Genomic DNA, 24984 nt, shown 5'->3' on the forward strand with positions numbered 1-24984 from the left:
CTTGCCCCCACGAACAGAGAGAAAGAAAGAACGGTCCCATCGGAAGCGTTGCGCACTCGCTATGGGACGTCGCGACTGGCGCACGAAGCGCAAAGAAAGGGACAAGTTGCCAGTCTATGAAAGCGAATCGCTCTCGTACTGTAGCTCCCGTAGAAACTGGAAAGACAAGTACAGAGAGAAAGAAAAGCGCGTATACCGCGAAAGAGGCAGAGACATTAGCTACCGCGGTAGTAGAGAGAGAAAGAAAAGCGCGTCTACCGCGAAAGAGGCAGAGACGTTAGCTACCACGGTAGTAGAGAGAGAGAGAGAGAGAAAAGCGCAGCACAGCGAAAGAGGCAGAGTCACTAGTTTCCGCTGTAGCGGGTGTCGTTTACCGTCCGTTAGAAGCAAGGAAAACGCGAACGTAGACGCACTAAGCCGTGTGCTCTAAGCAAGGCTGGCTTCGCCCCCTCGTGACCTACATTTTGTTTCTTCGCGAACAGCTGTTTTAAGTTCGCTTGTAAATCGGGGCAAAATTGATGTCCTCACTCGCGGCCTCAGCCGATTGTTTTCCTGCCCAAATGATCTCGAGGGACCCAATTTACAATCATTTCATTCCTTGTGTTGCTTGCGTTTGACCCTTTGTTTGAGTTTATTATTTTAAGTTCTGGCATCCCACATGTGTCTCTTGTTGAAGAGGGAGCGAAAAGGAGACAGAACTATTGCTAGCGGAGATTTATGACCTTTAAGTCTGGCGTTTTGACGGGTGACGGAGGGCACTTGCTCGTGTTGGGTGTTGCCTGTTGTCGGTCGGTTCTTGGCAACCTGCAGAACGATCAACGACCGATGCTGTGAAGCAAGCACTTCCGAAGGACTGAGCGAAGCTGATCCAGTCACCTGGGCGACAAAGCTGCGGAGCAGTGATCCTGTCCTGGCGAGCGGGACCCATTCTCGGAAAGGAGCCTGGAGCTACCTGCGGCTGAACACCGGACGAGAACTTGGAGGAGCCTGGCGTACGAGCGCGCCCCGCATCCGAGCCACGCGGAAGTAGCTCGTCTTCGTGGCGCATTGTCTGGCGGCGGTGGTGCTGTAGTGCCGGAGCTCCCATTTCGCTGGCTGGCCCCCCCTGGAAACAAGCGCTGCGCGCTCGCCGACGCTCAAAGCAGGCCCAGACTTTCTCGGACAAGTCGCGACATGCAGCGCGACTCATCCCGCCGGCGCGGCGCCGACACGGACCCTTCCTCCTATCCTCCTCTCCGTCGGTGCGCACTCCTCCGACGCTCGCCGGTTCTCGACCATTGGTCTAATTTGAACGGTGGCCAGTGATTGGAGGATTTGAACGGCTGGCTGCCGTAACCGTTACCAGCGGCTATAAAAACGGAGCCGCGCTGAACCCGAGCAGCAGACGGGCAGCAGAAGAGCCATCACGCCGGAGCTACGCTCGCCGCCGGGGCCGCCCTTCTTCTGTGTGCCTGCCCGTGGTGCTCTTGGCCCTTGTATCATGTAAAAGCCCTTGTACATACTGTACATAAATGTTCATTTGACTCACCGTCGCCTCGACCGTTCCTTGGCTCGGACACCCAGTCCTAATAGGGCTGCTGAAGAATGATTGGAGTCATCGTCTGGGGCAAGCTTATGGTAGACGTTTCTGCTGGCTTTCGTTCCGGGTAGGGTCCGGCAGAGTCCCGAACTCAGGTGCGTCCCCTTGCAGGCGTCGGCTAACGCGGTGGACTGGACTCAGGTCCTGCGGTAGATGACTCAGAGGGCTGGCGTCACGACTTGTAGGGGGTATCCGGAACATGGAAGGCTACCCAGCACCTCCACCAGATGTCACGCTGTAGTGACGGCAGTCCAGCGGTCAGGAAGACACCAGAAATACTTGGAAACGAAGCTCTTTATTTGGACTGACTTGCGCCCGCAAAAGAATCGAATCACTCGGTGGCGGCGTGGAAAGAGAAGTTTATTTTGTTCTGTGTTAACATAGAAACCAAACAAAACAGATGAACTTAATGCACTGATCAGTCAAGCACATGCGCAGTGACGCAGCACTGAGCACGTCAATAATGCAGTAAGAAAGCCGATACTCGACCGCCGCGCAGTACGATAAAGTATGTCGACCATTTGCGCAAAAACTCAGCCTCGCTCATTGACAGAGCGTCCACGCATGCTTGTTCAAAGAGGCGCGTGCGGAGGCGCTGCAACATTGGAAACATTGTTCTTTGCGGACGCCCATTTAAGGACGGCGGCGGCGTAAGCAACAAGCGTGCTCGTCAATCGTCGAACTACGAATGCCCGCTGCTCGCGGCATCGTTTAGTTTGAAGCCGGCAAGGAAACTTACACATAACAGGTCGAGGTCATCTAGAGTGATCTGGGAACACGTAGATGCAGTTGTTCATAGCTGTGAACAATCGAGATTAGTCCGGTCGCTTTTCGCGTCACGAACAAAAATGATAACACCCATTTTCTGCGGCCTTGCGCGAACGAACGGACGCTACAATGATACGTGGCAGTATAATGCAAGCTCAATTTTTGCGTTTTCGGAATCGACAATGTTATTTGAGATATACAACGTCAAAATCGAACTTTTAATTGTTCGTTATGTACCTTTTCTGCATTGCGCCCTCACAAAATTATATTCTTAAGCTTAAACAGTGCGTGTATTGTAGTGTTTGTATCACGATAAGCAAACGGCGAACTCACGGCCACGTGCCGGTATTTGGGCACCGCCCCCTTGCCTGTCTGTATCTCGATATAAGCACATGCGTGTTGGTTTGCACGGGCAGTCGTCGACCAGCGGGACGCGCGGTCTGACGGCCGGCTGACAATAAACCCGAGTTCTTGTTGCACCTCGGCTACAGTGTCGTTTCCCCTCGCAAGACACGACATGTATTTTATGATGATATAAAATACACTAGATTGATTTCGGGTATTATACTGTGCGATGCGACGCCATATCGAAAACCTACAAAGCTGGAAAGCCAGCATAACGAGCTCGCGGACGGACATTTTGACGCCCCATATTTCGAACCGTAATGCCTCAAAATCTCTTGAATACGTTGTTCTCTCGTCGCGTCCTGTCGTTCACTGCTACCACAGCACGTATCATTACGTTTAATGACAATTTGGTTTCTCTAATAACGCCCGATTTCCCCACATGCAGGGACGAAGAAAAACTTGGAATGTGCGTAGCAGCGACCGTGTTTCAGTCAGGTTGTGGGGAGCCATCAGTTACGATTGACTACGACCACTCTACCGCATTCCTGGACGTATGACGGCCAAGGTCTACGCGGAGGTGGTAGAAATGGTCCTTCTGCCTTATATGCTTGATGGGCCGTTTCCGGATGGGCTGTATCACTTTCAACAAGATGGAGCGCCTATGCACACAGCCAAGGCTCTCCGAGACCTTCTTGGGCCTTGGCGTTACGACTATTCCATGGCCTGCAAGAAGGCCCGACCTAAACATCACAGAAGATGTGTGAAGGCTGATAAAAAAAAGCCTATCCAGGAAATCAGGGCTCTCTAAAAGCAACCCAGAGCAGCTGTGGGAAGCCATAGAAAAGGAATGGGGACGCCTCCGCATTGACCGCGCTGCCGACGGCTCCCTCTACGAGTCGCTCTCGAGGAGAATCGAGAGCCTAAAGAAGTCCAGGGTAGCCCCAATCCACTATTAGTTTGTCCCTAAACCTCTGGAAAAAATAAAAAATTTTGAAATGAGAAGCCAGCCATCTGTTGCATCTTATTTATGAGGAAAAAAAACAGTGCAGTAAAAATGAACCCGCTGCTTACGCTTACTTCACGGCACCTTGAACACTATACCTGCCTTCCTGCAGTTTCCGAAGAACGCAAGATGCCTAACTTCGCTCCCTTATCTAAGGCGCGTAGCCGCGATGACGATGCAGTACACCGGCGCGTATGTGATGCGGTGAATTGCTCTTCGCCAGGGCTTTGCAAGCGCACAAAAAGAAAGTAAAAAAAAAAACAAGCCAGTGGTGTTCGCTCTGCCACGTATGTCCTTTCGCCGACGGTAGCGCAAGTCAGCGCTACTAACGACAAAAGCAGGAAGTAAAGCCGCGGCCGCCTGCGAGCCCCGAAAAGACAGGCATCGATATAAGTTTGGCCACGCATGCCCACACTCCGTCGTCTCGAACCAGGCGTTATATCGCTAGACGTCGCGCACGTAGCTCCGAGCGGCCCGGGGCACGCAGTGCGGCCGTTCTAGACATGCATTTTGCCCTCTGTACGTCTTGAGCGCGTTGAGGCGACGGTCCCCAACTGGACGGAGCGTGTTGAGGTGATGGTCCCCGGCTGGCCGGCGCCGATTCGGGCGTCGGGGTACACTCACGGAGGTTATGTATCCTCTTTGGTTGCGCCAGCTGCACTTCGCGAAAAACGTTTGGCGAAACACGCGCCTTTTGTGCGTGCATTGGCGCTCGCCTCACACCATACTTACAGATGTCTGAAAAATGGAAAACGGCAGCGAGGACCGAAATGCCGGATGCTGGCATGTATAGGCAACAAGTGCGGTTGAATAGGTAGTATTCCTAGAAATTGATAAAAGGGTAGCAAGTGGGAAAATCTCCCATTTAGGCATTGATAGGCATGTTTAGGTAAATGCCCAAAGTTCCGGGCCCTACTGATTACATTCAGCGTTTGGCGGTAGGGGTCGCTTTCTCTATTTCCATACGTCACGCGCGTAGTTCGGGGTGGGGCGAGGTGGGGGTGCACGGCGAGGGTGAAGCGTATGCTGCCCGCTTTGCCCTGGCTGGACAGATAATATATCGCGTCTCTCGGCGACAGCGCGGTGCCGCATACATGATCAGTTCCATTCCTTGCATTCTTTTATTTCAACGACCGTGTGATGTTGAAATAGGAACGAGCACATGGCAACGGAGAGGCTTTGAGCCGAAAAATGATGCCATGAGAAAACATAGGCAGGTAACTTGCACATGAAATACACGTAGACGAGTAACGAAATAAGGCGCGCCGATATCGGCGCGGTCATATATGTTGGACGTAAAAGTATAAAAGTGAAACCAACGATGAGGGCCAACAAAAGAATAAATAGCATTGTCGAAACGTGTGCTCCTCATACCGCCCTCATTACACAAACATTCAGGAGTGCGAGTGAAGTGACAACCCGCGGAAATGATCTCCAACATCCTCCTTGGCATTGAATCGCAAAAGGGAGACACGTATTCGCGGTTAGTTAGAAGGAAGTCCCCACTCTTCACAAATGGCGTTCCACAGCTTGTCCGCTGTTGCCCTGGACAAGTTTCGTCTCGATAGGCAGGACTTCAGGCGCGCCCACACATTGATAGAATTTGCATTTGCGTCCGCGCCATTCGGAGGTGGCAGCAACGTACGCACGCCATGGTCTTCAAGCAGGGTGGTAACCTGCAGAACCATGTGCACAGGGCTTTTGTCCTGCTGGAAGAGGAAGCAGCCGTCGGGGAACGGCCCATCCAGCACATATCGGAGCATGGTGTCTTGTAGCAGAGCGCTGAATCTGGACGCCGTGAATTTCCCATCAATGCGGAAAAGGGGCCCTAGCCCATCTTTGCTCATGACACCCCACACAGGGACTGAACACCGGCCACTTGAAAGAACGCTGTGGGTACAGCCAGGTTGGTATAAGCAGTTTCGAAAGAGAAAGAGTGGAAGGGAACATATTCAGAAAATCGATTTTGTTAACTATAAATAAGAGTTTACAATACGCGTTGCATACCTTTAAACCATAGCATTGTTAATCAACTTGAAACTCGTATTCGAGATGGTGCTAATCAAAAGTTACTGTTGCACATTGCTCTTGCATGCAGTGTGTTTAGTTAGTAATGGAGATTACCAGATAATTTCATTTCAGGGAACAATTTCGATAATTCCTTTGTAACATTAGATCCGGGAAATGTTTCGGCACATGCAAAGCAGCAAAATCTGTCAACGTCTACAAATCGTGAAGCCAGTGCTTACCTGGAAATCAAGGCCGCCACACCCGCCTCTGTTGACCCCAGCAAATGCAAAATGTTGACTCATCAGAAAAAATTACATTATGCCATTCTTCTGTGTTCCAGTGCTAATGGCCTTGTCCGAAGCCTAAGCGTTGTTGGCACTGTCGCTCGGTGAGGAAAGGCTTTTGCGCTGCGGCACAGTTTGAAATCTCAGCTGCTTTCAAACGCGACGTATTGTCGAAGTGGAGACCTGAGACCTCTAGTGACGACTCATCGCGGATTTTAGCGTTCAAGAAAGGGCCCATGACAGCTGCGGCAACAATCAGTAAGTCGTCCTCGTGCTTCATAGCTCTTGGTCTGCCGGATCGCTTCGCATCCGCAAGTGTTCCCTCATCTTGGAAGGCACGGATAATTCTGCTCACCGATGTCTTCGACCTGCCAGTTCTTCGACATATCTCTCTCCGCGGTACACCTTCCACAACAATCGGAACGCGTGGTGCCATTTCAGTAGACGACGCACCTTTGTTCGGCTCTCCAGACATTCATACCTTTAAAAAGTATTGCCGGCCAATCAGAAGCGCGAACACATGATGAGCGGGTGAAGATGAGTAATTGTCGCGACAGCCTCATTCTAGTCGAACCACTGAGATTCAACTCATTCACCATGTAGATAAATGATCATGCTAGCGTGGTGCCCTTCGCATTAGCTTTTTTTAGGTTTTCTTGTTGTTGCTCAGCGCTTCATTGGACATCTACTCTGTCGCCTCAAAAAGATAGTCCTGATAACACAGCCGAAAGGGTTTCCACATCAATCCAGGCGAGCATAAGATTCCTTTTCTAAGAGGCATCGGCGAATGCGTTGTTTCATTAATAAATGTTTTATTGCATTTACTTGATGATGTGAATATTACGTTTTTAAAACTGTCTACTTCAAGCGAACCCATTTCCTTACATCTCCACACTATGCATTGCCTTTTCGTGTAGCCGTGTTCATACGGCGTGCGCATGACTAAAATACCATGCGTGTTTTCAGGAGTAGTTCTGCCAGTGAAATGTTATGTGTTATATTAATGGAACTCTATGAGTGCTTATGATCTGGACAGCATGGTGGTTTAGTCATGTGTCTGCAAACTCTTTTGTTTTAGGCTGCCTGGTATTCCAGAACTTCCACGATGATCAACGCAACAAACAGATCTGGAACCTTTTATTTCCTACAATTTATTTCCTACTTAGTCCCTTCGTGTTGGCTGTGTCCAGCACAAGAAAACAGAATAAACAACGGCTCTAAGGGTTTGTCTCCTTGGCAGGAACGTAGTATAGACACGAGCACATGGCAAGCACACCGTCCAGCTTTGACCTCGAGTCACAAAGGGCCTTGGTTTCGAGAGCTCGGGCAGCGGCTTCAGCGAAAGGATGAGGACCCGAACAGCCCCGCCCTTGCCCTGAAACCATTTCTACAAATAAATGTTTTGTACTACTACTGTTATGGCAAGCAAATGCTTCGGCGCTTGGAACTGTCGGGCAGGGTGGCGTGTTACTCAAACTCTGTAGTGAAGAACATGCACATGTGGCGACAAATATAAAACTCGTCAACGTCAATATTTACCGCTGCACTGAGCTGTCATTAAACACAAACTGTTGTTTCGCATGGTCGTACTGAACGGCTATGCAAGCTGTAGTGATACAAACACGGCAAATAGTTTTCTGAACTATAAGGTGTTATCACGCTCTATCAGAGCATTCTTCTCGCTTCCAGCGAACGTTGAAATCGCAACGCGTCCAGCGTGGTTACAGGAAGTGAGAAGGATCTGTGCCAGCAGGTCGTTCTAAAAAACAGAAATCTTGCGACTGTGCGTTATCTGGGCAACCAAGGCAAAGCGTGCAGTGAACGCTTCACCCTCGCTGTGCCCCCGCCGAACTGCGCGCCTTACGTAGCAAATAGAGAAAGCGACCCCTACTGCTTAACGCTGCAGGTAATCAGATAGTCCGCCGCAAGCCGAGAAAAAAGACCCGGCTGCAAACATAAAAGGATGCGCACGCGCACTGCGACCTCTCGACTCCAGAAGTGCTACGTCAGACGGCGCGGCGATGAAGTTTTATCAGATTCTGACCGCCTCTCGCGTGCCCCTACTTATTTTGCCGCCGGTTGTACATGGAGCGCTTGCGCTTTCGTCGCAATCGGTGCGCAAGCATCGCAAGCAAAAACCTTCGTCGCGCAAAATACGACCAAGCCATCCTAAAAGGCCAAACAAACTGCGCAAAATAGCTTAGTCCGGAGCACACAACCCAAAAAACGTCGTCTGCGGAGCGCGCAGCCGCTACTCGGAGGCAGCAGGTCGGACGAATGGATTTCTGCGCATGTGCGCCGCTTGTGCTCAGCGCTGTCTCGCATCGACGCGGCTAGAGTATAGAGGGGCAAATTTCAGCCCGGCGCAGCGCCGCCATCGTGACGTGTCCGACCACAACCGCCGCGCTTGCCCACGCCGAGAACGTCGGAGTATAACAGAGCCATAACAGTGCGAATGGAGAATGCGTTGAAACGTTTCTGCTATACTGAGTTGAAAATTTTGAGCCAAAGGGCTCCAAAGGGCCTCCTCAGAGGTCAGAACACTGCATCTAAAGAAGTGACGAAGCACCCTCAATCCGCCGTATTAAAAAAAACGGGCACAAAAATCAGCTCATGCTCAGTTGCAGTATCATGCTAAACATACCATATATTCATTTGGATATATCGTGCACTGTGACACAGATGTGTTGTACCAGCTTTCACTTCCATGCGGCAGAGTTAAATTTGGGCGGAGGGGCCAATGCATAAATGATAGACTCCGACAGCACCAGCGGTCTCTGAAACTTAAAAATCGCGCCAATCTTCCAAAACACTGCCGGGAATGCGATGTTGCTATGCCTTGCCGAATTAGGCCACCATTATCGGAAAGGGAAAAGCAAGACTAGAAAGGGTGATTTTGGAAGCGGCACATAAGCGGAAACGTGGGCTTGACACGAGTGTAAGTGAACCATCTGTATACAACTGTAAGTAGAAAACCAGCGGAAAGGACGCGTTCACAAGGAGGAGAAGTACACAGGACAACGCTGAAAACACAACTGAAAATTCTTTATTTGGTTAATGGCCAACATTTGAACAGGGCCAACATGCGCGAGAGCAACCACAAATGTTAACAAAGCACAAATTTGATTAAGCGACCGAATATTGCATGTGGCAACCTATGTCCCATTCATGAAACTGTACGCTTTTGCCGTGAACCTAACAGAGCTGTTGCTGACGCATTAAGTTCCTAACTGGTTGATTTTGAAGGCTTCTAAGATTTCCCGTTCTATCTGCGTTTTGCCGCGGCCGATGATCCTGACATTATGGAACAGAGGGGTGCAGTCTTTGCAGTGGTTGAAATGTCTTGGCAGATTTGCTGTGTTGCCTGGCTGCAGCGAAGTGCGGTGCTGCCTCATACGGTCGTTGACGCATTGACCTGTTTCACCTAGGTATGCCTTGCCACAGGACAGTGGAAGCGAGTAAACAACATCGGTTGTGCATTTGGTGAACATGCTGTGGTGCTTGACATGACATTTATTTTTTTTTCTAATTTGAGAGATACGGGAACAAAGCGACGACAGTTTGGTGAGCGCAGAAAAGAAAACCTTAGCACCACATTTCATGGCTACCATTATAACGTTATGTGAGATTTTATGCAGGTATGGCATTACAGCAAGTCTGGATTCTTCACAAGGCGTTTCATCGTTTTTGTATTGTGACTTAAACTTACTGGTCAAGTTCTCAGCTACCGAAACGAGGACGTACTCAGGGTAGCCCACTGACCTCAAGCGGTCAAGCTGCCCAAAGAAACTCTTCTGCATATTGTGTGTACAAGACCTGTGCAGAGCATTACCGAGGCAAAGGTTGGCAATGCCTCTCTTCACAAGTTTAGTAAGTTTGTTTTTTTGTTTGTTTATTGTGCTTAAGACAGTACAGAAGTAGTGCCAAGGGGCAGAGGCAAAAGGCGATAGCAATGAACGCCTGACTGGGCCAATGTCCCTACAAAACTTGCAGCACAAACAGCACACACATAGGAATGAAAATAAAGCAAACTTGCACATGAACAGAGGCAATCTGTCGATTACACAGGAAATTAAAAAGAGCAGGATTGAAGCCAGCACTAAGTAGTCAAATTATACAATTGTGTAAACTAAGCATTAAATAAATTGACAGAATAAGTTGAATAATAAAATACAGAACCAATCAGTGGGCATAAACTCATGCAGTAGAAAATAATAAGATCACAGGACACCATTGAATTATGATATGCCATTCGCAAGCAGCATCATTGACCAAAACTGTAGATATGCTTACAACTTATACAGAAAATAAATTTTCCTCTTTTTCCTGAAGGAAATCAGGGACGAACAAATATTAATGATTTCGATTAAAGGCGGGAAAAGATACAAACAGTTAGGAATTTGCCACTTGAGCAGTTGCATACCATAATTCGTTCTAATGAAAGGTTTGACAAAGGAGTGGTGTCTGAACGTGTAATAAGGTAAATTCTTAGTGTAAGTAGAAAAGTTCGCTATTTGCTTTCACCTCTAGATAGATAGCTTCGGAAAGCCGCTGGTAGTACAAGGCTTCAAGTTTCAATATACCATCTTTAACAAAAAACTCAGACACGTGTTCATAAGACGATAGGCCATGAATAAATCTTAAACCTTCCATTTGCATCAGATATAATTTATTAAGGTTAGATTTTAAAGTTCCGCCCAAAACAAGTAGACAGTAAATCAACCGGGAATGAGTTAAGGCGCAATATAGCTGGCGTTTTAGGTTCTTTGGAAGGTAAGCTTGAATTCAGTTTAGCATTCCCAGAATTTGAGCAATACTACTTTTTACTGAATTTACATGTTCGGGCCAGTGAAGGTTTTCATGAAATTTAACCCCTAAGAATTTATGCTCGGATACTCTTTCTAAAGTATGGAGGTTAAATTTCAGTGTAAACGCAAGATTGGTCCGCTTATTTTTAGGACCAAATAAAATATATTTTGTTTTTTTTTTCACATTTCAATTAAGTTGATTAGCCTGAAGCCACTGAGACAGATTCTGAAGCCATATATTTGCGGTTACGCAGAGAGATGTTAAATCATCAGAAGAAAAGAAAACATTTGTATCATCCGCATAGAGAATAATATCTTGGGGTTTGGAAAGGGAGAACATGTCATTTACATATAAGAGAAAAATTACAGGACCAAAAATGGAGCCTTGCGGGACACTGAATTTTATCGCTGCGGTGTCTGAAACGATACTGTTTATTGTGACATATTGTTTACGATTTCTCAGGTAACTGCGGATCAGTTTAAGCGAAAGGCCTCTTATGCCATAATGAGGTAATTTGGTATGCAGAATGTCATGTTTTATAGAATCAAATGCTTTCCTAAAGTCTAAAAATATACCTATGGTGTACAGTTGTTGCTCAATATCATTGACAATTTTATCTCGGATTTTTAGCAGTACTGACTCAGTGGATTTCCCTTTCTGGAATCCATATTGACAGTCAGATAGTAAGTCGTGTGTATTTAGATGATTAATCAATCCAGTGTTAATAGCTTTCTCTACTACCTTTGAGAACAATGGCAAAATTTATATAGGCCTATAATTACCTATATCGTTCAGAGCTCCTCCTTTGTGTATAACAGAGACTTTTCCTATTTTCATTTTTTCAGGAAAAACACCAGTCCCAAACACCAGATTTATCAGTCGACACAGCACATCGCATATCAAATCTACCACAGCCTTAATTGGCAACACACTGATCCCGTCGAAACCAAACACAGAGCTATTCTTAATATCGTTCATTATGCTGGCAATTTCCACGGGAGTAACAGGTTTTAAAAACATGGTGTTCTGGATACTATGTTTAATATATGTGGTAGCTTGCAGAGAGGATGTTGAGTTCACGGCACCAAAATCTAGGAAATGTGGATTGAATTCATTTGCAAGGCTTATGCCACTGAATAACTGCTCACCTAACTCAATTTCATTAGACATACAGTTAGCGGGTTGTCTCAACAAGCTTTTTATTGTGCGCCACGTTTTTTGCGGATCGAAGTGAATACTGGCAAATTTATCAGTATAGTAGTGCATACAAGACTTCTTTAAATCCGCGCCTAACTTATTTCTCAATTTCTTAAACTGTTTTAATATCTCTATGTCTCTCGATAATACGAACCTTTCAAAGAGTTCATTACGGGCTTTTATTCTACGCAGCAGGTCTTCAGTTATCCACGGCTTTCTTCCTTTCTGGCTATTTTTTGTATTACCAATAGAAATGCATTGTCATAAAGTTTAATCATTCGTTCCAGAAACTGGTTATAGAACGAATTCGGATCTTCTAAACATGTAACAGCGCTCCAGTCTACTGATGCTACTAACTGGCGGAAATAACTAATGTTGTTTTTCGTAATGTTCCGCCTCGAAATAACTAGATCGGTTTTCCGGTTTCGGCATGAGGAAAAATTCGCGAGAAAGCAAAACTGCGCCATATGATCACTGATATCACTCATTAAAACGCCAGCTTCTATTTCATTTTTCCATAGGAAGATAAACATAAGTCAATCAACGTTTCAGTAGATTCTGTAATTCTAGTCGGGGCCTCAATAATGTTAACAAAAGCACAAGATGCTAAAAGATCCCTGAATTCCCGGGCACGATCAGACACTTGAAAAAGATCGATATTAAAGTCGCCCATGATTACAACAGGCATGCTCAGCATTGCCATCTGATCCAGCATAAGTTCGAAAAGACGACAGAAATCATCAAACTGACCAGATGGAGGGCGATAGACTACACCAAATATGAAAGAATGACACTTGATGAAACGGGATTCAAAGGAAGGGCGTATAAAGCAGTGCTCCGACATGACTTTATAAGTTATGCTTAACGAAAAGGGCAACGCCTCCTCCTTTTTTGTTTGTTCTGCAAACTGCTTCACATGAATACCCGTTAAAATCTACTGTGTGGCAACTTCTAGTGAGCCATGTCTCGCTGAAGGCTAAGATGTCGAAGTCGTGGCTCAACGAAGCCAGTTGTACGCCTAATTCATCCTTTTTGCCACTTAAAATGCGCACGTTTAAGTAATAGAAGGAATAAAAGCGAGACCTTTCCTGTTTTGAAACTGCAGTGCCGAAAGATACGGAATCATGTTAAGAGTGTTGCGGCGGTAACGTTTTCATCTTGACGTACTGGGCGCATGAGCAATTACAGCTTCTTTTTACACCAGTTTTTCGAGATCACTTTCAGTGTGAATCCGAATGATACCGGTACCTACATCCTTTCGCACAAGCACATGTCCATTCTTTTGCCACGTGAAGCGATCGCCTTTGTCATTTGTCATTTGTCTTTCAGATTGCTCGATGAAAACCGTGCAATCACAACGGAGTCTTTACCCGGTATTGCTGGCACGCTGTGGACAGACTCTAAATTCGAATCCATTAGTTCAGGTAGATCCAGTTTACATGCTAGGTTATTTAATTTCTCGAAGAGGTTTTCATTATCTTCCTTGACCATGCCGTGAATTTAAAGGTTGTTTCGACGGCTGTATTGCTCCAGATCGTTTAGCTGAAGCTTCATGTCTTTGACGTAAGGAAAGTTGCCAGACTCGATTGCTGCAACTCTTTTTTGCATATCAGCAACATCCATGTCGTGAGCGTCCACCTTTTCTAGAATTTTGTCATACTTGTCAGACACAAGTGCGATTAAAGCCTCAGTTCCATCTACCTTTGATATCAGTTCAGAAAGCGCCTCAACCTTAGCCACTAGAGGAGCAAGCAATGAAAGCTTTTCGTTTGTCATTCAGCTTGGGTTCAAGGTTAGGATTTTCCGGCGTTGTGGAAGTCGATCCACTCCGTTTGTTTTGCATTTTCATAAGTCTTACAGTTCCAGTTAGCCTTTAAAGAGTCGGCCTTCTTGCGATATTGGTTAGCAGTTACACCGGAACATTCACCAATATGATATGCATATCGGCATGATATGCATGTGATAGACAATCCATCCCTAGCTATTTCTTCGTAGCATGACAAACATTCCGACATATTGAGGATATATCAGTGCAGCAACAGCAGCAGCAGCGGAAGTATCAAAGTTATTAATGAATAAAGCACAGACTTTACCAACCTGCAAGTTCGATGGAAAGCAGTTATTGACGGCACTTAGATCCGTCCGCTGCTGCTGCTGCGTGCAAGTGGCGATGTCGTCCCCGGTGTTCTTCTTATAACTCGACCGCCCGTCGTTGGATCAGCTGGCTCGAAGTTCAGTGATAGGCCGGTACTCTTGATACGCTCCCAGGTGATGTGAGCAGCACCGGCGATGCGAGGCTTAGCACGATCGGCGACAACGCCTGCAAGTTCGATGGAAAACAGTTATTGACGGCACTTAGATCCGTCCGCTGCTGCTGCTGCGTGCCATGATATGAGGAGGAGAAGGGCAGCAGGCTTTTTCTTAGTCCGTGGAGAGTAGCTCCAGCAAACGTGGCTCTCGTCAGAGAAGGTGGGTCAAATCTAAAAACCTAATTGAGTCGTCAAGGGGCACCTCATGAGTAAAACTCAAGTCAGGACAGGTATCGGTAAAGAAGGTTAAGATGTCATTTGCGGCCGCTTCGACACTGTCACGGGAAGTTAGTGTCAAGAAAATTAAGAAATCGTCTACATACCTAAACTCTTTCACTACTCGATCGCCAATAAGCTTGTCATGCAACACATTGTCAAAATGGGATAAAAATATGTGGCACGAAATAGGAGCTACACACGAGCCAATTGGAACGCCCTGCTTCTGTATGTACAGCCGAGCGCGATTTGAAGGTTATCGCAAGGTAGATATACCATGGTAGCGAAGGCTCCATAGACGCCCATTGGCCCAAAACATGGCGGCTCATGGGAGCACCCCAGCGCCCCTATTTTGGGGGGCAACCTACGTATGAGTGACGTCGAATGACGTCACTCATACGTATGCTTTTGGCGCGAATTATAAAGTGGTCTTTTTATAGAACCCGCATTTTCGAGGCGGTATCACTTGAAGGTTGCCTTTCTGTGCGCATCAACCTTTGCCAGTCAAATGTGCTCGAGTTCCTGCTAGTTATGGCCTTGTTAATGTGAAATTGGGAACCTAATGAAAGTGACTGGCAAAGAAGGCTGCATAGAAAGGCAGCAACACTTTCATACGCTGCCTAAGCATGCATGATTCGTACTGGAAACCTTGGTGGAAATACTGGTGCTAGTACTTTTGAGTACATCAAGGTACGATGCCCAAAGCACAGGCTTAAGTGCACAGTTTACAATACAGTGCACGACAAGTATGGTTTGCATATTTGTGGTTTATTACAGCAACCAAAAAATACAGTGATAAAGCACACCAACAAAAAATGCGCGTCACAGGAAGCTCAAGCAGTAGTTTTTTTAAGCTGGCTATTCATCTCAATGGTCACAGTGCGGATAGGAAAAAGCCCTGAAGTTCCACGAACGTTGCCAGGTAGGAAATTGAAAAGTATAGAAAACAATGCTACGCCAGCTTCCATTGAGGCAAACATGACATGACATAAGTAGGCGCATCAACACATAGACCATGCAGCACACAGGGATTACTCTTCACATTTCATTTCTTCAACTGAAAGAATAAAGCAGCTATGTTTACACCTGCATTACAATATTAAAACCAAGTTTTAGCATCAACAAATCTGCTCAACGCTAGAGCATTACACCGTACATAGGGCCTGAGCACAACCTCGAGACGTCCTTGTCGCTAACCGAAGTAATTTGATGCAATTCTAATCAAATTAAAATATACATGTACAGTTTAAAGTGAAGTGCAAGGACATTCAATACAGCCACTCCTTCCTCGAGTAGGCACAGCATCGAGACGCAGCCATCCTGGCTGCAGATACACAAACAGTTCGAAGTGCTTGGAAGAAACCCTCAGGTCTCGCAGCTGGCACGGCGTCTTCTCCAGGCTGAGGTTGCGGCAGAACTGCACCCACGTTTTGCACCTGGACATGATGCAGCGTCCACGTTATACAACTGCACCCAAATGAATACCATATACTCCAAACGTCAATACGCCAAGATTCCTTTCACCTAAATGCAGTACGTTATAACTATGGCAGAAAATGCTCGCGCCTAGCCTCCGCGCCTGAGAGTGCGGTTACGCTCGCTTGATACCACGCGGCTAGCTGCTTTTCTATGCTCAAAGAGTGACTTTTCTATGCTCAAAGAGTGACGAGAGCGATGTAGCGAAATGAGTTTAAAACTACATTGACGGTCATGTATACGTAGAATGGCAATAACTACTGCTGGCCCAATTCATTAAAGGCACAGTCAATGCGGCGCACATACACATGGTTGAGTTTGAATACTGTCAGTTGCGAGGGGATCCTCAAATTGGCTTCACGGTGCTGCAAAACCCATTAATGTCATGCTCAGAGCTGTTAGGCAGCGCAGTTGGTTTTAAATTGACCATGCGGCAAGCAGAGGGCAAGTGGTTGCTCATGAGAGCCCGGTATCAAGTTCACGTTGGTGACAGTCGGCTGCACGAAACTAGCTATAAATAAAACAAATGATGGGTGTCTTTTGCACACCTTATGACTGCAAGTGCATGCCCTGCAATTTACTTAAATATACCGATAACATGAAGCCAAGCGCGTATGAAACGGTTACAGCTACGAATAGGCGCGAAAAGCCCGACAAAAGCATATCTAGAGCAGACGACAACGACAAGAGCTCACCTGCGAAAGTCCAGAGGGAAGTACCCACGGTACAACCCACGCTGTCACAATGTGCAAAGGAGCAAGGTTTCTTCACATGCTGTAACCTCATCTTGAAATGCAGAGCTAAGCGCTTGAAACGATCAGCGCGAAGCCTCGGGAAAAGGTTTCGCACTGGCCGTACACCGAAGGAAACGCTGCAGCAGCGCAGCGGGGTATAGATCTTGCCAAACGGTGACAGAGAAGCGACGGGCAAGGACGACAAAAACTTCTTAAAGGGGCCATTTCGAGACCGGCAAGCTTAACTTGCACGCTTTCCAAGCCGCGCCATAGCAGGCAGCTGGAGATAAGAAATCGCTTCGTATGCTCCAGCAGCCACTGTGGCCGGGTACCGAAACAAGGCCTGCAAAGTCGTGCTGCAAATGCACCGCACACTCATCAACAGAGAGCGAAACAAGAGCGTTGCAAAAAATTACAAAATTTGGCGTAGTGTTTTGCTGAAATAGTTTATCTATTTTATAAAACGTGGCATTAAAATATTTATTTCTTTTTGTTGTTTTATAGCATTTTTATCTGTGTTTTTTAATTTCATTATATAAGTGTTTCGGCCGACCAAAGTGGCTGTGCTGCAGTCGCGCTAAACCGTTTTTGGGCCCAGCCTTCGCCACCATTCTACATACACCTTGGTTATCGCGTGAGCGTCGGCCGAGAACATGAACAGCGCCATGGCCCAGAATTCTCTGCCGAGGCGAGGGAGGTATCAGGCCAGCTTCCCTCACTCTTTTTGCTGTTCCTTCAGCAGCTGTCATACCCTCCTCTGGGCTATCAGTTTTTTTTTATACTATTTTCGAAGGCTCCAAACAAGATAAACGTGGAAGCACGCGGCAAGTAAAAGCGCCAGTTTGGGCAAAAAAGTGCACGGTATCTCTATTATTTTTCATTGCTTTCGCGTCGCCATTTGCCCTATGGCGAAGTATTGTAGCCAGGTATGCCCTAAACCTTTTAAAAATGAAGATGTGCGTTCGTCGAGAACTCATGAGCGCATCACGTCGTCGAGCGCATCACGATTTTCTTGAATTTCTGACTACAGCCCGATCAATCTTATTGTCACTGTCGCAATGAGCGACCGGAAGATGAAAGGACGCAGCATAAAACTTTGCATAACTGCGCTAAATATGGATATATTTAGTGCATAAATAAGAAAAATAGTCTTAATTATGCTGTTTCCTTCAAAGCTCTGCAGTTACACACGTGCGAAGCAGAGCGAAATCATCACCGATGAAAGGATTCACATGTGCAAGCTGGTCCTTGAGGCCGAGGTCAGAAAACGCGGTCGAAATTAGAATGTGTGCGGCAGCCAAGCCGGAGCTGCGGGTCACAAATAAGAGACAGACGAGGAACGATAGAGTCACTAAGGCGTTTGAATGTCGATAAACGCTAACCGTTCCGATATGTGTTCGGGCTACTATGGTCTCTAAATGGTGCTGCGAATTTCAGTGATGGTTGTGTACAGAATCACTTAACTTTCGGTATCAGTGGCATCGTATACAGAGAGGGCTAAGCAATGACCTACCGCTGAAAATGGCTTTGTCAGCGATGCTTACCCATTAATGTTGATTGGACTCAAATTCATTTCAATTGTTCTTTATTGGCTTCCAAACGAGACTAATGCATCTTATGCATTATCACATGCTTAGCGCTTTGACCTCGGTCCTAATACTTTAACACGGCGCCCTTTTATTTCTTTCACGTCTTTTATCCTTTTCGGGATAGAAGCGAACAGAGACTCTGCAAGTTCTGGGTCCTGTCGGAGGACATTCCACTCCCTCTCAACGGCTGCCCACAGAGTGTCTGCGTCAATGTTCGTCAAGTTGGAGCGAGCCAGCCGTGCCTTCATTAAACCCGAAACATTTTCGATTATGTTCAGATCGGCGCTTTTTGGTGGCCAGAGGAGCTGCGCAATTCCAGACTTGATGAGATTTTCTTGCGCTAATGATGCAGTGTGAACAGGGCAGCCGTCTTGTTGGAAATAAAAACATCCATCAGAGAAAGGTCCGTTCACGGCGAAAGGAAGGAGAACAGCGTCGATGATCTCGTTGTAGACTTCGGCCGTGAGCCTCCCTGGGATGCGGAAGAGGGGACCCAGACCGGCGTAAGTTATTGCACCCCAGACATTGACCGAGACACGCCCTCTTGCTCCGACATCGCGGACGTTTTCAGCTTCATAGCTGCAATAAAAGTGATGATTCGAATTTAATAACCAGAATTACGCACAGGGCAGTTACCACAATATAATGAGAGACTGAGCGCTAGCCGCTAAGATATTTTCAGCTCGTGATACACTGAGGTAAAAAATTTCAGAGCGACATGCATATTTCTAGCTAGAGACCACCTATTTTAGTTTTGCACACTTACTCGCACTTCTACTGAAACTCCGCTACAGTATGCCGGTCTCGGGCGGTGGATTTCACAGCAGCCGCCACACACGAAGCGTGCCATATTCCTCTGCTCTAGCCGTATACTCTCCGCGCTGCCCCCCCATCATAACTAACTCTGGTCACATACTCCTCCTGTATAGACCTGTCGGCCTCCTCCCATGGTAACGCCTGTCGCCTGTCCACGTGGTTACCACACCACTACTGCGCTGCAACTTAAATCAAAGACGATGCAGTGAGCTCTGCAAAAGAAAATCACAGAAAATATTACTACAAAAGAGAAACAGAGTCGTTCAGGGAGCAAACGGGTCTCGCAAAAGAAGTTGATTGAAGCGAGCCGAGAATAAATAACCGCGCTTGGTGATGCTTGTGCGGCTGCTCAATCTATGTTTGCTCCAATAAGCTTCACGTCCCTGAAGGATGAGGTTAAGAAGTTTGCGGGGATACGGTGGCCGCAGCTGGCACAGGACATAGTTAACTGGACGAACACAGGAGAGGCCTTCACCCTTCTGTGGGCGCAGTATGGGTGGTGATGATGACTTCGCTGATAAAACTAAAGAGTGGGCCTAAAACCGCTGTTCTTGTGGAATGATATGCAAGAAAAGTAAATCTCACCGGCAGCCATCGACTCTCCAAACACGAAGTCGCTGGTTCTAGCAGGTAGAGAATGTCGATTCGTCACTAAATATGACCTGTTGCCATTCCTCAGCGCTCCATGCTTCGTGCCAATGTGCAAATTCCAAACGCTTCCTGCGATGTCCGCTGGTCAAAAGCGGCTTTCTCGCAGCCACTCGGCTTTTAAGACCCGCAGCGTTAAGTCTCTTTCGGATAGACGAAAGGCTTAGGCGAAGGCCAAGTTTTTCTTTGATTTTCTTGGCTGTCATGAATGGATCGTGGACGGCGGCAGCTATTATCAGCGCGTCTTTCTCCGCAGTTGTTCTTCTGGGTCTTCTTTGATGCGGAGCATCTTCCAAGCGGTTTTCCCGGTGGAACACTCGAAGAATGCGCTTGACTGTCTTCAGAGGACAGTTCACCTTACGGGACAGTCTTCTGAGGACAGTTCACCTTATGGGACATGAACTTTCCCAACGAAACAATTTCATGGCGCTCCTCTAACGTAAGTCGTCGTGGCATTTTCCTTGCGACAAGTGGTCTGGGATCGCATCGATCATTGCAGCAGTTATATACCCTCATGAAAAAATGTTTCGCGGAATGTTATTGGTGGACAAAGACAATATGACGAGGCGATATTGCCTTTTTATATTTTTCCAACTTCAAAGTCGTTCAAATCAAGAAGTGCCAAGCACTGGCTTTACCAGATCTTTCCCACCAATTTTGTTATCGCCCGCAAGATACGAGAGGTAACCAAGTCCACACTTTATCGCAACCAATGGAAAGCTTAGAATAGAGAGAAAGGATGGTGATCTCGTCGCGGGGGTGACGCTTGTTGCACGGAACAGCGAACGAGGAAGAGGAGAGTGCGAAATCACGATTTTTCCTGTTCCAAAGTCGGCCGCTAGGTGCCTGGAGGGCTAGGCTGGTCGACGCCCGCGCGATAACCTTCAAATCGCGCTAGACTGTACCTCCTGTTTTCATGGCCTACCATAGTGGAAGAAAGGTAGCAAGTCAAAAGTTCTAACAAGGAATTCACCGATATGCCCGAGCTGTACTGGAAGGCCACCGCACCTCGTTTTTCGATGAGATCCCGCACAGTAACTAACAAGAACTTTTGGGGAACTGAATAGAAAAGGTCTTCGATGTCCACGGAAAAGCCGCAATTGGCACTCACACTGGTAGCGGATAAGTAGTCCACGACGTCCATCGAGCTCCGAACGATAAAGGAGTCGTCAGGTGCCAAGGGGTCCAAGGATCGTTTCAAAAACTGGCCCACTACTTTCTTCCACGAACTGTCCTAACAATGGCCCTAACAGGGCAGACAGTTTTATGCGTTTTTGTTGTGAAAAACAATCTCAGCACGTCGGTAGTCTCTTTCTTCTTAACTTCCTTCAGCAAAGCGTTAGGATTAAGAGTCTCCAAGAGCTCTAGGGCGTGCCTTTTTATCCTGGAAGGCTTTGCGTTGGCAGGCTTGAAATTCTTGTTGATAGCCTCGTGGGCCTTATTAGATAGAAAGCTGCTAGGCATAACCACGAAACCACCCTCCTTATCTGACGGGGTTAAACTTAGGTCGTGGCTATGGAAATGCTCACTGACATAACGTACCTTTGCTTGGCTAGAAGCAAGATTAGGCCGAATTTTTTTTTGAAGACAGTGAACACTTTCTGCGAGGCAAACATCTTTTCCTTCGGAGGGTGCTTTTCTTGCATGCTATGCTATGCTTAACAAGAAAATAGGGATAAAGAAAAAAAAAATCTCTGCCTCTCCCGTAAACGAGAGTAGAGTAAGCATGAAATGTTTACGGGCCTAATGTCATCTCGGTGGACACCCGAACCGCACCGTACAGGAAGGGAGGAACGCCACCACCCGTTCAGCGCGATGCCTTGCCATTTGAACGCAAGGTTTTTTGAGGAAAGGAAATGGCGCAGTAATTCTCTGCCATCTCGGTGGACACCCGAACCGCACCGTAAAGGAAGGGAGGAACGCCACCACCCGTTCGGCGCGATGCCTTGCCCGCAGCGCTTCTCCCCCGGATCACGTATGAGAACGAAGTGTAACGTGGCATTTATGTGCTTTTTGCACGCGTTACTAGAAATCGGAAATTATAATTCCGTGCATTATCAAACCCACAGCTCCACTGATAACTTGATAAACATTGAGAAGGCAATGACAGCAGTTATTTTTTGTCTCGTTTGGAGACCAACCGGCGCTTGCATGCCGGTCGCGTAGGAGGGCTTAGAGAGTCTCGTTAAATCTCGTTAAGTCTCGTACGGTGCCCGGGTGTTCTTGTTTCAGAGCCCGGATGACTGGAATTCAGTGCCCGGATGAGTGGATTTCAGTGCCCGGATGACGAATTCAGTGCCCGGATGACGAATTCAGTGCCCGGATGAGTGGATTTCAGTGCCCGGATGAGTGGATTTCAGTGCCCGGATGATGGCTCTCGGTCTCGGCGTGACGTCACCACACTGCCGACAACGGGAGCTAAAAGCATTTCATGCTTAAAACAGAGTAACGCGCAGCACTTAGTCACTAAATGTCTGGCGAAAAATAGGGCTTGATCCGCACTGCATGAACAATCTCTGGTCTCTGCTGACGGCGAGTAGTCCGGGAGGCTCCATCCGGGAGAACTTCAAAGGTTACGTCGCTTAGCTGACGGATAACTCTGTAGGGGCCGAAATACTGCTTGAGCAGTTTTTCGGAAAGTCCACAGCGTAGAATGGGGGTCCATACCCACACTTTGTCGTCCGGGGCGAACGTAATCAGTCTGTGGCGGCGGTTGTAACGTCGGGAGTCACGGTCTTGTTGGTTCAGGTGCGCACTCTCACAAGTTGTCGAGCTGCTTCTGCGCGAAGCGTGAACTCCTCGGCGCCAAAGTCGGGGTCGCGGAAAACATCATGGGGCAGAAATCATGGCAGGATATCGTCCCAAGATCGATGCTCACCGTCAACATATATGGGCAGCATGTCGACGAGAGTTTTGTTGAGGCGCTCAATCAGGCCATTCGTCTGGGGATGGTAGGCGGTTGTTTTCCTGTGAGTAGTGCCACTCAGCCGCATGAGGGATTCCAAGAGTTTGGCAGTGAAAGCGGTGCCTCTATCCGTGATAATTAGTGCGGGAGCGCCATGCCTGAGGACGATGTGATAAACAAAAAATTTCGCAGCCTCGGCTGCTGTGCCGCGCTGGAGGGCCTTGGTTCCAGCGTAGCGTGTAAGGTAATCAGTGGCGACGATAATCCACTGGTTTCCCGAAGATGAAGTTGGAAAAGGGCCAAGAAGGTTAGGCAATATAATACAAGAATTTCTTGCACTAGAGGAAAAATACAGTACTTTCACACTTTGTTATACAGATGGCTCAAAAAGAGATGTTTATGCAGGAAAAGTAGTGGTACAATGGATTGGAATGAAATAGGCTTCCGCACTGTGCATTAAAAACTGTGCCCCCTCCGTCTTGGTCCTATAGTGTGATTGTTCTAGTGGTAGATGTGTATGAGGTGGTGTGGATGCTCTACTACATTGTAGGCCTTCCACAGTAGGACTTTCTAGGAAAAACACAATGACCCTGTTTCACTCACTAGCCTGTAACTGTCCGCTGACAGCGAGCAGCTTCCGTTCTGTCCGCAACTAAAGTCAGAGGTATCCTGAGCAGAGGTTCCCAAATGATCTCGGACAACTTGCTAGAAGTGACCTTGTGTTCATGTGTTCTTCAGCAGTTTTGTTCCAAAATGGAGGCAAAAAGGTTCATCTGCTATTGCATGCGTCGTATGACTGGCTGCGATGGGCCTCACATGAGAGTCCATGAGAAGCCCGACCTATTGTCTTGGTTGCTGCCTGCCTGGCGGGACACATGCACAATATGTTCTAAGTAGCGAGTGTCATGCCTACGTATTTCTATTTAGAGTTGCATAGACTGTTCTGGCTGTCGCAGAGCATGGCTGCACACGTAACCACAGAGGTTTCTCAGCGGGCACAAGTGTGAGGCTTCAAACAACTCCGCCGAAAAGATGACGCTTGTCGCACTCATTTACCTCGGCACTCAGATGTCACTGTACTGCTTAAGTAACAAATTCGACGGAAGTGTGCCCCATGACTTTTCTTATTGTTGGATTCGTGCTCTCCATTACTGCAAGGCAACCCAACTAGCCAAACAAGGCCAGTACAGTGCACATCAAGCGGGCACTTCTCTGTGTCTTTTGTTGTAGAGCCGAGGCACGTATTCTGGTCATTACCTGTTGGTTCCATGTATTCACTGCAACGCCATCACAGTGCAAGGACAGTTATTTCATAGGTCAAAAGTTTCACTCCACCATTCTAGAGGCCATCTGCATTGGAGACATGGTATTCCTCGACATGTTTGCGGGTTTCGCGGCACGAAGCATAATGCTCGAGTCTTGGAGGTGAGCTTCATGATGCTGCCTACCACTACTACACTTGTTGCTACAACCTTATCGGCACAGCACTGGGAACTGGCAGCAGGAGACACAACACTTTTCAGCGAAGTCCATAATATCGTGTTTGCGGACTTTCCCGGCAGGCCACGTGATGCCAGAGTCCTGGAGCGCAGCTTCTATGAGGACGGGGCGGTAAAGTGTTCTTACTTAAGGAATGTTGTTAAGGAATGTTGTTACTGTTCGACCTCTTAACTGCAACATTAGGTGTGTCGATGCTAGGAGCTTTGATGACGGCATGGTTTTTGAACACAATGCATTTATGAAAGCCGTTCTTCGGGTCTGGTTTCTGTTGTGCCCTCGGGAAGAAAGAATAGCAGCCTTGGTTGGTACGCTGAAATGTCCTTTGTATTGGCCGCACATTCGAGAGCGTACTTTTAGTGCTAGTCGTTGTGGCACGGATGACCGTAGCAGCTGACTTTGTCTGCGAACACGTGCTGGCGGCAACATCTTGGGCAACGCAGCCTACCACTACTACCCTGGTTGTAGTCCCGGCATAGCACTGGGAACTGGCCGCAGCAGATGCGGCACGTTTCATCAAAGTCTACTTATAATAATGTGTCATCAGTTGGTGTGCCTTGCTTTCACGTCGATGGAGGATCTTAGTTCTTGCGCTCTGAAGCAACCTCACCTCCAGAGGCTGCTTTATTCAGTTTAACCTTCGGGGGCTGGGGGAGAGTGCACGCACGGCGTAGTCTCGGCTAGGAGATACAAAGCGTGGTGACGATTGCGACGAGGAACTTGATAGGCGGCTCGGCGATGAGTACTCTTCCCGACGCAAAAACTCTTCGATTTCGGCTGGTCGCTGGCCGGGTCG

Source organism: Amblyomma mixtum, chromosome 5 (assembly GCF_055824585.1).
Source record: "Amblyomma mixtum isolate Tamu chromosome 5, ASM5582458v1, whole genome shotgun sequence".
Classification (NCBI taxonomy): domain Eukaryota; kingdom Metazoa; phylum Arthropoda; class Arachnida; order Ixodida; family Ixodidae; genus Amblyomma; species Amblyomma mixtum.